This window comes from Falco punctatus (assembly GCF_963210335.1).
Source record: "Falco punctatus genome assembly, chromosome: Z".
Classification (NCBI taxonomy): domain Eukaryota; kingdom Metazoa; phylum Chordata; class Aves; order Falconiformes; family Falconidae; genus Falco; species Falco punctatus.
In genome coordinates, this window is record NC_137586.1 from 12715878 (window position 1) to 12729773 (window position 13896).

At 42.2% G+C, this 13896-nt stretch overlaps 1 protein-coding gene across 4 annotated transcripts in view; it reads left to right on the forward strand.

Moving 5' to 3' along the window:
• The window catches only part of LOC308056773 (uncharacterized protein), a 62218-nt gene that overhangs the window by 14441 nt on the left and 33881 nt on the right, over nt 1-13896 (forward strand). The gene's annotated exons all lie outside the window — the stretch shown is intronic.

Here is a 13896-nt window from a genome sequence, read left to right on the forward strand (position 1 = left end):
AGGCTGGACGGGGCTTTGAGCAACCTGGTCTGGTGGAAGGTTTCCCTGCCCATGGCATGGGGGTTGGAACTGAGTGATCTTCAAGGTCCCTTCCTACCCAAATCATTTTATGATTCTATGATGCTATGATCCAGAACTGTTCTGAAGCAGAATCAGATATCCTTGCATATACTTGACAGATATTTTTCTAAGCTGTTCACCAAGTTATCCAAGAGATACACAGCATAATGAAGTAGCATACTGCAGTGCTCCAGAACCTTTAAATTAGAACATATGGATGCAGGGTACCATCTCAGGTCTCTTGATCCCCTTAAAGAATATGGGTTAGCCACCATTCAGTTTTGTGTTGCTTTGAAGACACAGGTTCTTGTATTCAGTTTATTTTATCTCATGTTCCTTTGGATGTGTTTATCTCTGTCTTTGGTTTAGACCCATTCTAACTTAATGCTGTGTACAACTGTAAAACGCTGTCTCATCTTACTGATGAGTTAAATACAAGAGCTTCCCTCGAGTAGAAATACTTCTTAAAGAGAAAATTAATCACACTAATGATATAGTCTACTTAGAGAATTTCTAATACAGGTAGGAAATCAAATACAAAAGCAAGTGAAAAAGTTCTCTGTTAACACTTCTCATGTAGGTTCTTCCATTTACTTCAGTGTTTGTTTTTTTTTTTTTTAAATTTCGGTCAAATTCATGTATCTTTGGAAGACTGCCATGACATTGTGAAGTCTTTACACGTGTTAAGCAGAGTTCATAGTTGATAACTCCTGATAAATTTGTTAAGGATTTTTGACACAACCCTGTTAAACCACACAGAAATTCACTTCATCCTGTATCTTACCTCCAGCATTGTCCGTAAGCCAAATCATGAGAAGTGTCTACAAGAAAACTATGAAATAGAGAATTATGGTGAAACATGCTCAAGAGTAAATTACTTCCTAACCCTATTTCTGGGTGGTTGCTTATTCACTGAGGAATGTGGTCCCAGAATTTAATCACATTTTATGTAACAGATGGTATTTGCACAGTTCACATGATGCTTAACATTTCTGTGAGTCCTATAATGACTTTCTACTTCAGTTAATATTGTGGTAACAGGGCAGTAATATACAAGGGATTATTATTTTAAAAATGCCTATATTTATCTATTTCTTAATTTCAACAGCTTTATGTAATCATAGAATGATCAGGGTTGGAAGGGACTTCTGGAAATCATCTAGTCCAACCCCCTGCTAAAGCAGGTTCACCTACAGCAGATTGCACAGAATCATGTCCAAGTGGGTTTTGTATTTTTCCAGAGCAGGAGATGCCGCAAACTCTCTGGGTAGCCTGTTCTGGTGCTCTGTCATCCTCAAGATGAAGAAGTTCTTCCCCAGATTCAGATGGAACTTCGTGTGCTGCTGTTTGTGCCCATTGCCCCTTGTCCTGTTGCTGGGCACCTCTGAAAAGAGCCTGGCCCCGTCCTCTGGACACTTGCCCTAAAAGTATTTGTAGACATTGATAAGATCTCCTCTCAGCCTTCTCTTCTCCAGGCTAAAGAGCCCCAGCTCTCTCAGCCTTTCCTCATAAGGCAGATGCTCCAGTCCTCTAATTGTCTTTGTAGTCCTCTGCTGGACCTTCTCTAGTAGTTCCCTCTTGAACTGGGGAGCCCAGCACTGGACACAGCACTCCAAATGCAGCCTCATCAGAGCAGAATAGAGGGAGGATCACCTCCCTTGACCTGCTGGCCACAGTTCTTCTAATGCCCCCCAGGATCCTTTTGGCCTTCTTGGCCCCCAGGGCACACAGCTGGCCCACGGGCAACTGGCTGCCCACCGGGGCACACAGCTGGCCCACGGGCAACTGGCTGCCCACCAGCACTCCCAGGTCCTCCGCAGAGCTGCCCCCCAGCAGGTCACCCCAGCCTGTGCTGGTGCCTGGGGCTGTCCCTCCCCAGGGGTAGGACCCTACACTTGCCCCTGTTGAACTTCATGAGGTTCCTCTGCCCGACTCTCCAGCCCGTCCAGGTCTCTCTGAACAGCAGCGCAGCCTCCTGGTGTGTCAGCCGCTCCTCCCGGTTCTGCATCATCAGCAAACTTGCTGAGGGTGCGCTCAGTCCCTTCGTCCAGGTCATTTATGAAAGAGTTGAACAGGACCGGATCCAGCACCAGCCCCTGGGGAGCACTGCGAGCTACAGGCCTCCAGCTGGACTCTGCACCACTGATCACAACCCCTGAGCTCTGCCATTCAGCCAGTTCTCAATCCATTTCACTGTCCACTCATCTAGTTCACACTACCTGAGTTTATGCAGGAGGATGTTATGGGAGACAGTGTCAAAAGCCTTGCTGAGGTAGAGACAGACAACATCACCACTCTCCCCTTGTCACCCAGCCAGTCATTCACTCACAGAAGGCTGTTGGGTTGGTCAGGCATGATTTCCCCTTGGTGAATCCATGCTGACTCTTTCTGATGACCTTCTTTTCCTCCACATTCTTTGAGAACACCACCAGGATGAGCTGTTCCATCACCTTTCCAGGGATGGAGGTGAGGATGACTGGCCTGTAGTTTCACTGGTCCTCCTTGCCCTTTTTGAAGACTGGAGTTACTCTGGCTTTCCTCCTGTCCTTAGGAACCTCTCCTGTTGTGCAGGAGCAAAAATCATGGACTCAACGACATATCAGTATGATCCTAGTTGAAGCCACTTTACTTAAGTTTCTGCAAGGTTATATACAATTTTAATATTCATACACACATCACACCTTAATTCTATGGGTTACATACACTGTTCACACGCTGCCATACAGATACTAATGTGTTAAAAGCATGCAAGCGGTTAGTCCCATCATTAAGATTGTTGACATTCTTGCAGTCATCAGATCCCAGCTCAGCTCCTGTTTTTCTGCCTGCTTAACTGCCAACGATCCCATTTTGTTTGTTCTCACACAACATTGCAGCCTTGCTGAGCAGATAAAGCCTTTATTTAACCATATCAAGCTGCTGAAGCAAGAGCGACTTTTGATAGGCCAGGTGTCCCTTTTCTTCCAAATACATTGCCACACTGTCCTCCATGGCCTTTCAAAGATGATGGGGAGTGGCTTGGCAATAACATCTACCAGCTCCCTCAGCACTTGGGGGTGCATCCCATCGGGACCTACAGATTTGTGGGTGTCAAGTTTGCTCAAGTGATCTCTAACGTGATCCTCCTCGACTTTTCTTTCTTCCTTTCTCCAGACTTCTTCTCTTGCCTCCAGGGTCTGGGAAACCGGAGGGCCGGCGTTGGAAGTAAAGACTGAAGGAAAGGCAGCATTCAGTAACTCCGCCTTCTCTGTATCCTTCATCACCAGGACACCCACCTCATTCAGCAGTAGGCCCACATTTTCCCTGGTCATCCTTCTCCTCCTGATATACTTGAAGAAGCCCTTCTTGTTGTCCTTGGCATACCTCACCAGATTAATTCCAAACAGCCCTTAGCCTTCCTTGCTGTCTCCATGCATGTCCTGATGACATCCCTATATTCCTCCCAAGTGGCCTGTCCCTTTTTCCACATCCCTTAAACTTCCTTCTTCTCTTTGAGTTGTGCCAGAAGCTCCATGCTCATCCATGCAGGTCTCCTGCCCCCTTTGCTTGTTTCCTTACTCATGGGGGTGTACTTATGTTGAGCTTGAGGGAATTTATGCTTGAGTATTAGGCAGCTGTTTTGGACCCCTCTACCTTCTAGAGTCCTAAGCCATGGCACTCCTCTAAGTAGGTCCTTGAAAAGGTCAGAGTTAGGTCTCCTGAGGTCCAGGGTTGTAATCCTACTTGCTGCCCTGCTTTGTCCACACAGGATCCTGGACTCCACAATCTCATGGTCACTGCAACCAAGGCTGCCCCCAACCTTCACATTGCCAACCAGTCCTTCTGTGTTTGTGAATACAAGGTCTAAGAACACACCTTGCCTCATTGGCTCCTCCATCACCTGCATCAAAAGCTGTAATCAATGATTGCAGGAACATCCTGGACTGCATGTGCCTAGCTGTGTTTGGTATCTGTGTCTAGCTGTACCTGTCTTTGCAGCAGATGGTGGCTGAAGTCCCCCATAAGAACCAGGCCATGAAATCATAAGGCTACCTCCAACTGTCTATAGAAGGCCTCATCAGCTTCCTTTTCCTGGTCAGGTGGCCTGTAGCAAACACTCACAACAGTATTCCCCATATTGGCTTGACCCTTAATCTTTACTCATAAGCTCTCATCTTGTTCTGCATCCACACCAAGGGAGAGCTTGATACATTCCAGTTGCTACCTCACATAAAAAGCATCCATGACACGCCATCCATGACAGTATTCCAGTCATGTGAGCTACCTCACCATGTCTCTGTAACCACAATGAGATCATGGCCTTGTGACCACACGCGGATCTCTAATTCTTCTAGTTTGTTCCCCATGCTGCCTGTGTTGGTGTACAAGCATTTCTGAGAGGTGATTGAGCATGCAGGTTTCCCAAGACGGGTGCAAGTGGATCCACCATAGCCACACACACCCTTGAGATGTTTGGCTGTCTGGTACTCATCTTGCAAGGCAGCTAAGGAACATACATTGCTGCTCTGGTTGGCCTGGCTTATCCCCCAGTTGGATGTGATGGCGTGAGCACTGCCACTTTGAACCCCTCTCCAAGTCCTTCAGTTTAAAGCCAGCCCCACCAAACTGGCCAGCCTGCTACTAAAGATTCCTTTGCCTTTTCTCAGCAAGTGGATCCCATCCCTCCCTAACAGGCTATAGTCAAAGAATGTCCCATTATCATAGAAGCCCAAACGCCCATGATGGAACCAGTTGTGAAGCCAGAAGCTGATGTGCGCTAGATGTCTATTTTTGGCTGCACCTTTTCCTCTTACTGCTAAAACAGAAGGAAGAATAACCTTGGCACCAAAGCTTCTCATTTGCACCCCAGGGCTTTATAGTCACCCTTACAGCACAGCACAGCGCACCTCCCTTCCCCGCCGCCGCCCATCAGGCCAGCAGGTGGGCAACTCAGTGACCCCCAGCAGAGCCACCTGCTGCAGCCCCCAGCGCATCTCTCTGCGGTAACCACGGTGTTCTGCCGGTGCAGTTTGTCCGTGCGGACCTTGCTTGTGCGTGTCTGCAGCTGCTAAAGCTTCTGGTCTGTTTCTGGATGTGACGCAGGAGGGTGGAGGCTGCGGTGGAATCCTGCTGTTGCGGGTCACTAGGGCCCAAGGTGCCTCGTGCTCTGTGGTGTCTGCTACAGGAGCACGGTTCTGAAACCACCTGCCTATCTCTGCCAGTCCTGTGACAGGCATGGTACTGTGTTGTTGCAGTACAGTGTGAAGGGAGGGGCAGAATACCTTCCTCATCCAAACTGGTGGGAAGCCCTGATACTCACAGCTACTTAAAGTCTTTGTTAGCCTATTTGTGATGAATTTTTAGTCTAAAGAGAAAAAAATGAAACATCCTACAAGCCTCAAAAGTACAGCTCACAATTGTTGCAACATCCCTTTTTTTTCTGAATTTCTACTGAAAACTAACTCAAACAATCATTTAATAAGGTCATTACAGTCTGAAAATTGTGATTCAGAATTTTTACACTTAAAGCTTTGTTTTGCTCCTATTTTTCTTGTCTGCGCCCTGTGATATTACCTCTCTCCTTTACAGGATGTAAAGCTAAAAAACAGATGCTCAGAGTCCAAAGATACCAAAAGGCTGGTTTGGCTCAAGTGTTGGTGACCACATAAAAGCTTTAAGTTTTGCCTTGTTTCATGTGGCTTTTTAGTAGAGTGGACAACAAAAATAGTAGAATGAGGCGAAGTAGCGTGTACAAACTACTGTAGTTCATTAAAAATTAAAGAATGGATGATAATAAGAAAAAGACTGAGTATAAAGAAATGTTCAGCTGAGCATATTTTATGATCTTCTAAGCATAAATAGAGGTATACAGAGCCCCCCAGAAGTATGTACAGTCAATAAAATTAGCCAATTATCACTGACAGGTTTATGGATATAGTTTCAGGAAGAGCTTCAGTCTAAATAATTACCAGGGGTGAAACTTCATTGATAGCCAATGTTATTTGGCGAGTATTTTAATATTTGTTTAGATGACTGCTTTTCTAATGTGACAACTCCTAGCAAGTAAATCTGTGAATCAAGAACTGGTAATGGAGCTAGCAGATGTGTGAGAATCTGTGGTCTGAGCAGTCACACTCGGTCAGGCTGATGTCATCTAACTCTTCTACTCTCACTCCGACAGTGGCCAAAAGCAGATGTGTAGGACAAGGTGTATAATTCAGCAAAGCATCCCTAGAGCAACCCCCCAGCTTTTCGTATGTGGCCACCTGATGGTGTGTGGTATATATATGTAACCTTCCACAGATTTCTCTGCTTTGAACTTTTCCAGTCTCCCGTTGGGCCCATGTAAAGTTAGCATTCACAACGTGCTGTGGTAGAAATTCTGTAACCTGCCATGTTCTACTTCCTCTTGGCTGGGCTGTTTGCTCTTTGCCTCTTGAATAGTTTCTAACAGTAAGTTGCTTTCTGTTGTAAATGTAGCAGGTGCAGTTCCTCACCTCATTCAGAGGCTTTTCAAAGTTACTTGTGAGACTTTTTCCAAAGTTTAAAGATCTGCCTAATGAACAGTTTAAAACATGATAAAGTGTGTCTATGCATCTCAGCTAACTTTAGACAGAGTTAGGCTTGTCATGTAAACCAATTGCCCAAGCTTCCTCTACTATCAGAACAACAGAAACTTCCGGATGGTGATTCATCCCATTTATTTTAGGCATCCACTTTTGCCTGGATTGAGTTGCCTTTTGGAGGATCTTGTCCTTCCCTAAAGGAGTAGTATGGGTGGCCAGCTTAGATAAGCTGCTTCACATTTAAAACTGAAAACAGAATCATAGAATTGTTCAGACTGGAAGGGACCCATAAGGATCACCAAGTCCAACTCCCTGCTCCTTGCAGGACCACCTAAAATGAAACCATATGACTAAGATTGTTGTCCAGACACTCCTTGTACTCTGACAGGTTTGGTGCCATGACCACTTCCCTGGGAAGCCTGTTGCAGTGACTGACCACCCTCTCAGTGAAGAACCTTTTCCTCATGTCCAGTCTGCACTTCCCCTGATGCAGCTAGATGCCATGAATCCCAGTCTAAGAAATCTCAGAATCCGGAAAGTCGTTGTAAAGTGAAAGCAAAGGAGGAATAAGCTAAGGAAGTAACAATGCACAAGCATATGAGCAGACTCTTCCAAGGAGCTTCCAAGGGCTGAGTGAATAAGGCAGCCTGGTAGCAAAAGCATAGGCCTAGAATACAAAAAGCAGTCTTGCTGGGGTCTGGATTCAAATCAGACTCAAGTAGTCCTCAAGAGGGTCGTTCAGGCCAGATATTCTGCTAAGAGAGGAGAAACATTTAAATAGCCTCAAAACTAAACAGATGAAACACAAACCTTTGTGTTACTACCACGCAGCCTGTGTCTGTTATCCATAACACAGAGGTTTGAAAAGTATTGTTTGCTACAATTTTCACTGTGTAGGCTGCATGACTTGGGCAAATGTTGAACATTCACTTGGTTCATGACTTCTACTGATAGAGAGTTAGGATAGATGCTCTGAGGGTTTAGCAATGCAGGCCCATTTTGTTCTGGTCCCATACAAATCCCTTTGCTAGGAAATAGGCTAAATTTTCATTTTGATGCACTTAATTATGTTGTGTTGACCCAAAACCATCATCATGAGTTTACCAGAGGGACTAACAGGGATTTAACTCTCCCATTAGCAGTGACCCACATGTGCTCACTTTCAAAACACAAAGCTATCATGCAGCTGCATTGCTCTGGCTTCAGTGTTTGGTCCGGTTGTCAACATGTATTCCGAGAGGTTCCCATGCTGTGGCTCATGAATGAACCACTGAAGGCCCACTCGCTTGTGGAATATATAGAACAACTTTGGCTCTCCTTTTTTCCAGCTGCTAATATAGGTATTTCACTGCTTACAGAAAAAGCCTGGGGGCCAGCAGAAGCAGCTGGAAATAAAGGAGCACAGACAACTCAGGGTCTTGATCCAGGGATTGCTGCTGCACTGCAGCCAAGACTCACTAACAGCAGCTGCTAGGAAGGTGATGGCACCTCATGACAAACTCTTTGACAATCACATCAATATGTAGTCCCTGTTGCTCATCCCTGCTCACCGGTCATCAATACTTTTTCAGGCCAGTCCTTTCCTGTCATGTTTTTGGCCTACATATCAGAAATCAGTCAGTTCTATCTTCTGGTTTTACTAACTTTGATAACATCTTGTCATATCTTTTTCCAGTTGATGTTTTAATCTAAATTGAGCTGATACAGAATATCCTTACAATGAACAAAAGCTAAGTCAGGAGTATGTTGCTTCGCTTTCATTAACTGAGATGACCTTGATTGAGTGAAGGGGTTGGTTCAATATTTTTTTAGAAATGTATCCATGAATATGTGGGCAGAGAACACCCAGTCTGACATTTTTGGGCAAAACTTTTTTCTTTTTAAACACCATACTTTTCAACAATCCAGACATGATTGATGTTTAAAAGTGATGAATCATAGTGCAAAATGTGAACCGTATAAGACCTCATTTCCCAAAGAACGGTGGAAAACTAATAAGAAAAAAAAAATCTCTAAAAACGAGTAATTTCAAAGAAATGGTTAGTGTATGTATGCACCTTGAGTTTTTAGCATAAATGTTGTGACGCGTTTTGTTTGTGTGTGTGTGTGCACTTGTGTTTTATCCTCATCCAACAAGTGTTTTGATGCTATTAGGAATAAAAAGAAATAAAGCTGTTTAAGTCACTAAACCACATGTCCTCTCTACAAAAGCATGAAGTCTTATGACTTGAAGTTTGAAAATTTACCTAGCCATGTTAATATCTAAATTACTGTTGGACCTCTCTTCCTTTTCCCAACCAGCTCTCTCTCAAACCCACAGAAAGTTTCCTGTTCTCTTAGGTGGGCATTGGATCAAGCCATTTGGTGATTCCTGTTGTATGATAGTACTGCTGGTGAGGGTTGAACACTGTTGATGTTGGGTCTGAGTGAATTCCCTAATTTGTAGTGTTTTACAACCTTGTGGTAAAATTTTTATATGACAGAAATGTGACCCGGTAGGGATAAACTTGGGATGAGTTTTTAGAAACTTTTATTACAAGGAGAGCTCTGTGAAATGTTCCTCACCGACCCTCCCAATCTCTTCTTTGTTACATTAAGTTAGGGTGCAGAAATGGGGTTTACAGAGGGTCACCCAATAGCTGAGTTTACATGGGACAGATGTATTTCTGCTGGCCGTAGCTACTAGAGGGACCAAGCAAAGGTATTATGAGTGTCCCATGCATATAATTACAACCATAAATTAGTTTTATGTGCCAGCATGGCTCACTTTTAGATGACAATATAATCGAGCTGATGACACATGTATTTCCAAATTTCAGGCTTTGGCTTTTACGTCTTTCTTAAAAATAACAGCAAGGCAAGCATTCTGAATAGAGCAGAAATCGTCAAAACAGAACACAGAAAAACTAGGCTTTATTTCAAAGTTAATATCCTGGCGAGACTTAAGGGAAGGCTTGACAGGGTTTGTGTGTTCAGCTCAGCCAACTCATGCTTCCAGATGGAAATTCTGTGAGACATTTTTTGGTCTTGTTTGATGACCTCGGACAGTTCAGAAATGGATAGTTTATATTTCACACTGTGTTCTGCTTTCATTCGAGCAAGAGGATGTCAAGGGCAACAGACCTATGTAAAAAGAAATGAGGAGCACAGATAACTACAAACTGGAACCAGCAATTCATCCACCTTTATTGGCAAAGCTCACATATAAAGCTTGAAAAAAAAAACCCAAAATTGTAGTGAAGACTGAACAGCCACAGCTCCATTTTTTGCACACCTTTCTACTGTACTTGTGACTACTGCAGCTGGGCCTTACTAAGTACAAACAAGTTTAACACATCTGTGTCAGCACAGTATTGGGAATTTAATTGCTTGCTCTGGGGTATTTGTAGCATTCTGGAGACCATTTGCCCAGGAAGGTCACAAAATTTCCAAATCAAATCTTAGTATATATTCCATGTCCTGGAGTAGGTCATCCAGCTGTGGTATGTTTTGAACTGAGGGAACCAGGTCTTGGTAAAAGTGCAGCTTCCAGCTACCATCATTCATACCCTTTGCCTTCAGCCTCTGTGTTCTGCTCTCAGTCCTTCCAACATTACAAAGCTTCCTCAGCAGCAACTTGATTGTAATTTCTGTTTACCTCATAAGCAGTATCTTGCTTTTCATCTGGGACTTTAGGAGGAGGATGGCATTTGACAAATTCTGAAATTATTGGCAACTCTGGCTCATGCATTGTCTTGTAGAGGACAATGACTTTAGCAGAAGTTACAGAAATAGAAAGGGAGAGACTAATTGGGGGAATTCTCTTATTTTAGCCCAGAGCTTAGGCTGAAGCCTGAAGCTGGGAAATATCATGGCAATGTATTTTGCTAGTCTTTGTTTTACTGGAGAAATTGTATAAATTCTTAGAAAAGAGCACATGAATGACTAGTGGACCCTGGATTCTTTGACCACAGAAAGCTTCCAGCACATAAAACTTGGAGTGAAGTAAGAAGTCCTATAAATCCACATTAAAGGGAAATGATGGCACATTTGGATCCAGTATAGGAGAACTAGATCATGTGTAAAGTATGCCTTACCACTTCTCAAAATGAAGAGATAGTAGCTAAGATATGAGGATGTTTCAGGTTTCCTACAGCTTGTTCCGCTGACAGTCCTGCATCTATTGCTGCAAGGGGCTCCTGTCTTTTTCACAGAGAAATATCTTCTCTCATGTGAGAAAACTCTGCCTTCCTATCACATACCTTCTACAGATTTCCAAATTATGCTCTTGGTTTTGCCCTTAACTTTTCCTTTTTCACAAACCCTGCAATTATCTCTGTACTGCCTTTGTCAGTCCAAGCACTGGGATTACAAGCTGTGGGAGATTCTGTATTTCCCTGTTTTTATGATTAGTGGATTGGCCAGATGGTCTCAGTTTACTGGCTGTATGATTTCTACTGTCTGAGAGTGAGAGACACTGAATACAAAAATGCATGCCATGGCAAAATGATGGAGGAGAAACTGTGTTAAGAGGTTTATCTCATCAAAAGAGTGGTCTCTAGAAAATACCTTACACAATGTATCTTCAAAAAGAGCCAATTCAGTTGTTTTCAATGAGCTGAACCAGACATTAAAGGAGTTTTACACTGAGAGAAAAGAACATATGGACTTGAAGCAACTAATTTACCTGTGATAAACACATCAGAGTAATTCAGATTATCCTCAGACACAGGAAGAGAATACATTTTGCAACAGAGGTCCTTTCTTGATTTGTAACCCTTCCTCACATAACAGCTTCACTGAAGACAGCGATACATTCCCTGAATGACTAAGAAGAGAACTCTTGGGATACAGATAGATCTCATGCTTACTTTGATGTTTGAGTGTAATACCCTTTTACTTCTGTACCAGGGGAATAGCCACTTTGTATCCTCAGAGCAATTGTAACTGAAACTGAAGCAGAATTGCCAGTGTGTAAAGCAACTCTTCAGGTACCCCTGACTCTATACACTGGTCTGTTACTTGCAGGAAAACATCAGTTTGATTTTGCTTCAGTCCCAATTAGCAGGACTGAGGGTGGAGCGAGAAATATTACATGTATTTGTGTTTTCAGTTGGAGAGAAAAAAGATAGGAGGCCCATGCCAGCTCCTCAAAATTTTAGTTGTTATGGTTGGTTTCTCTCTCTTTAAATTGCATGCATTTGTCTGACCCAAGCAAGTGGTGTGATGTGCTTTCACCATACTACTTCTTAAACTAACAGTTATCTTTGGCAGGTGCTGTAACTGCTCAAGCTCTTTTATATGTCTGGGGTTCTTACTGTGGTCAGCACTTCAAGTATAGCTCAACATAAATGATCTGAGGAGAAAACATGGAAATGAAATTATTTTTTCCAATAGTGAACAAATGTTACTAGTTCCTAACATTTTACAAGTATTTAAGACTTTCATTAGAACTTTGACGCAAAGCTGCCATTGTTAACATGGTTGATGTCTCTACTGTAAAACATTAGCCTTTAGAGTTTACTATTTGGATGCTTGAAACAATATTCAAATACAAGTTCATTTCATATTTCACATCTCTATAGAAGTGTTTTATGTATCTTTTTACAGTGACATTTGGGATTGATCTCAGAGTCTTTTGTTGCTGCTGATGCTAGACTCCTTAAACATCCATTTTAATTTAAAAAAATTAAGACATTGGTCTTTTAAAAATAAAACCAATTCTTTTTTTTTCTTTTGCAAATGGTTAGTCTTTTTACAACCAAAAGACAGTAACCCTTTTCACCCTGGCATTTTGGACAGTGCCATATTAACACTAACTCTTTTTGGACTTCATGTCATCATACAGCCTGAAAGACAATGTCAGCAGAAGTATATGAGCTGGATTTACCAGTGGTGATCATATCATGACTAGCTGTCAGTGGGCAGACTGCTCCTAATAAAGCCAATGGGAGCTTCATATGCAACCTCCAGCAAATAGTTCATTTCAGTGAAACAGGTTTTTCACAGATCTAACTAGTATATGAAAGCCTCTGGCACTTTATACTCTGTGCCAGACTCCAGCTCCGTGGAAATGCCTGTGTGCAAACAGTTGTTTCATCGCATGAATAACCTTAGTAAACAAGACACTGCAATACAGTTTAGGTTAAATACATGTTGTGCAACATTCAGAAAAAGAAAGAAATCAGTAATTGAGAAATGCATCATCAGTTTAGCTTGCTGAAGAGCTGATTATTTAATGTTGGTTCCTCTTTTAAAGAGAGAGAATACATGATTCAGAAGCATTTGTTGTCAGGTGTTCATTACTCTAATTTTGAAGAAGTGCAACTACAAGTCAGCTAAGGCCCACATTAGTTCTCCTGACTCAGTTGTCATTGAAATACAAGGCAGTCTCATTTTGAAAGGAATTGCACAGAACTTAAAAGAAGGAAGTAACAAATATCCCTGTGCAATCCTCTGAATCCAATGGGATTCCATGAATAAAGCTGAGCTAGACTCCTTTTGTACTCAGCCCAGGATCTGTGCTACTGTCCTAAAAATATATAGGAGCGAAACACTCATTTGCTTATACCAGTATGGTGGGGTCATTATCATTAAACATATTGAAAAATTTACAGACCAGCATCTGCAATCGTATGTAACTAAGTAATTATTTTAGCTGCAAAAAGGCACCTATCTAAGCAACAAGGATAAAGGACCTAATAAAATTTTAAAGTACTAGTGCTCTGCTGAATGAGGGTAATTTTCTGGATTTATTTTCTAAACAGTATTTAAATGAATGATTGTTCTGTGAATGTGGATGACGTATAGTTGAATTTAGCTGCACATTGCACAAAAAATGGCTTAGATATATCTGTGGACACTTCAAGTATACACTGAAGCAAACAAACAAAAATTCCTCTTTTTGGGAAAATACTAATAGCTAAAATTACCCCAAAGTGATTTATTTTTTTACTGATATACTTTATTTTAGCTTGCTGCTGTTGTTTTTTGTATGTGGCTTGTTAAAAAGCTCTATGGAAATGCCTGGACTTCTTAAGAATGCAATGAAATAAATATATACTGAAGTTTTAAAAGTTTTAATAGTTTTATTTCTATCATAACTCCATTCTAGAAAATTGGATTAGATGCCAAACTCTGAGGATCAGTTTGTGTCACAGCTATTTGTATTAACTATTTCTTTTTCTTCTTCTTCTTCTTCTTCATCTTCTTTCTTCTTCTTCTTCTTCTTCTTCTTCTTCTTCTTCTTCTTCTTCTTCTTCTTCTTCTTCTTCTTCTTCTTCTTCTTCATTTTCTTCTTCTTTCCTTTAAG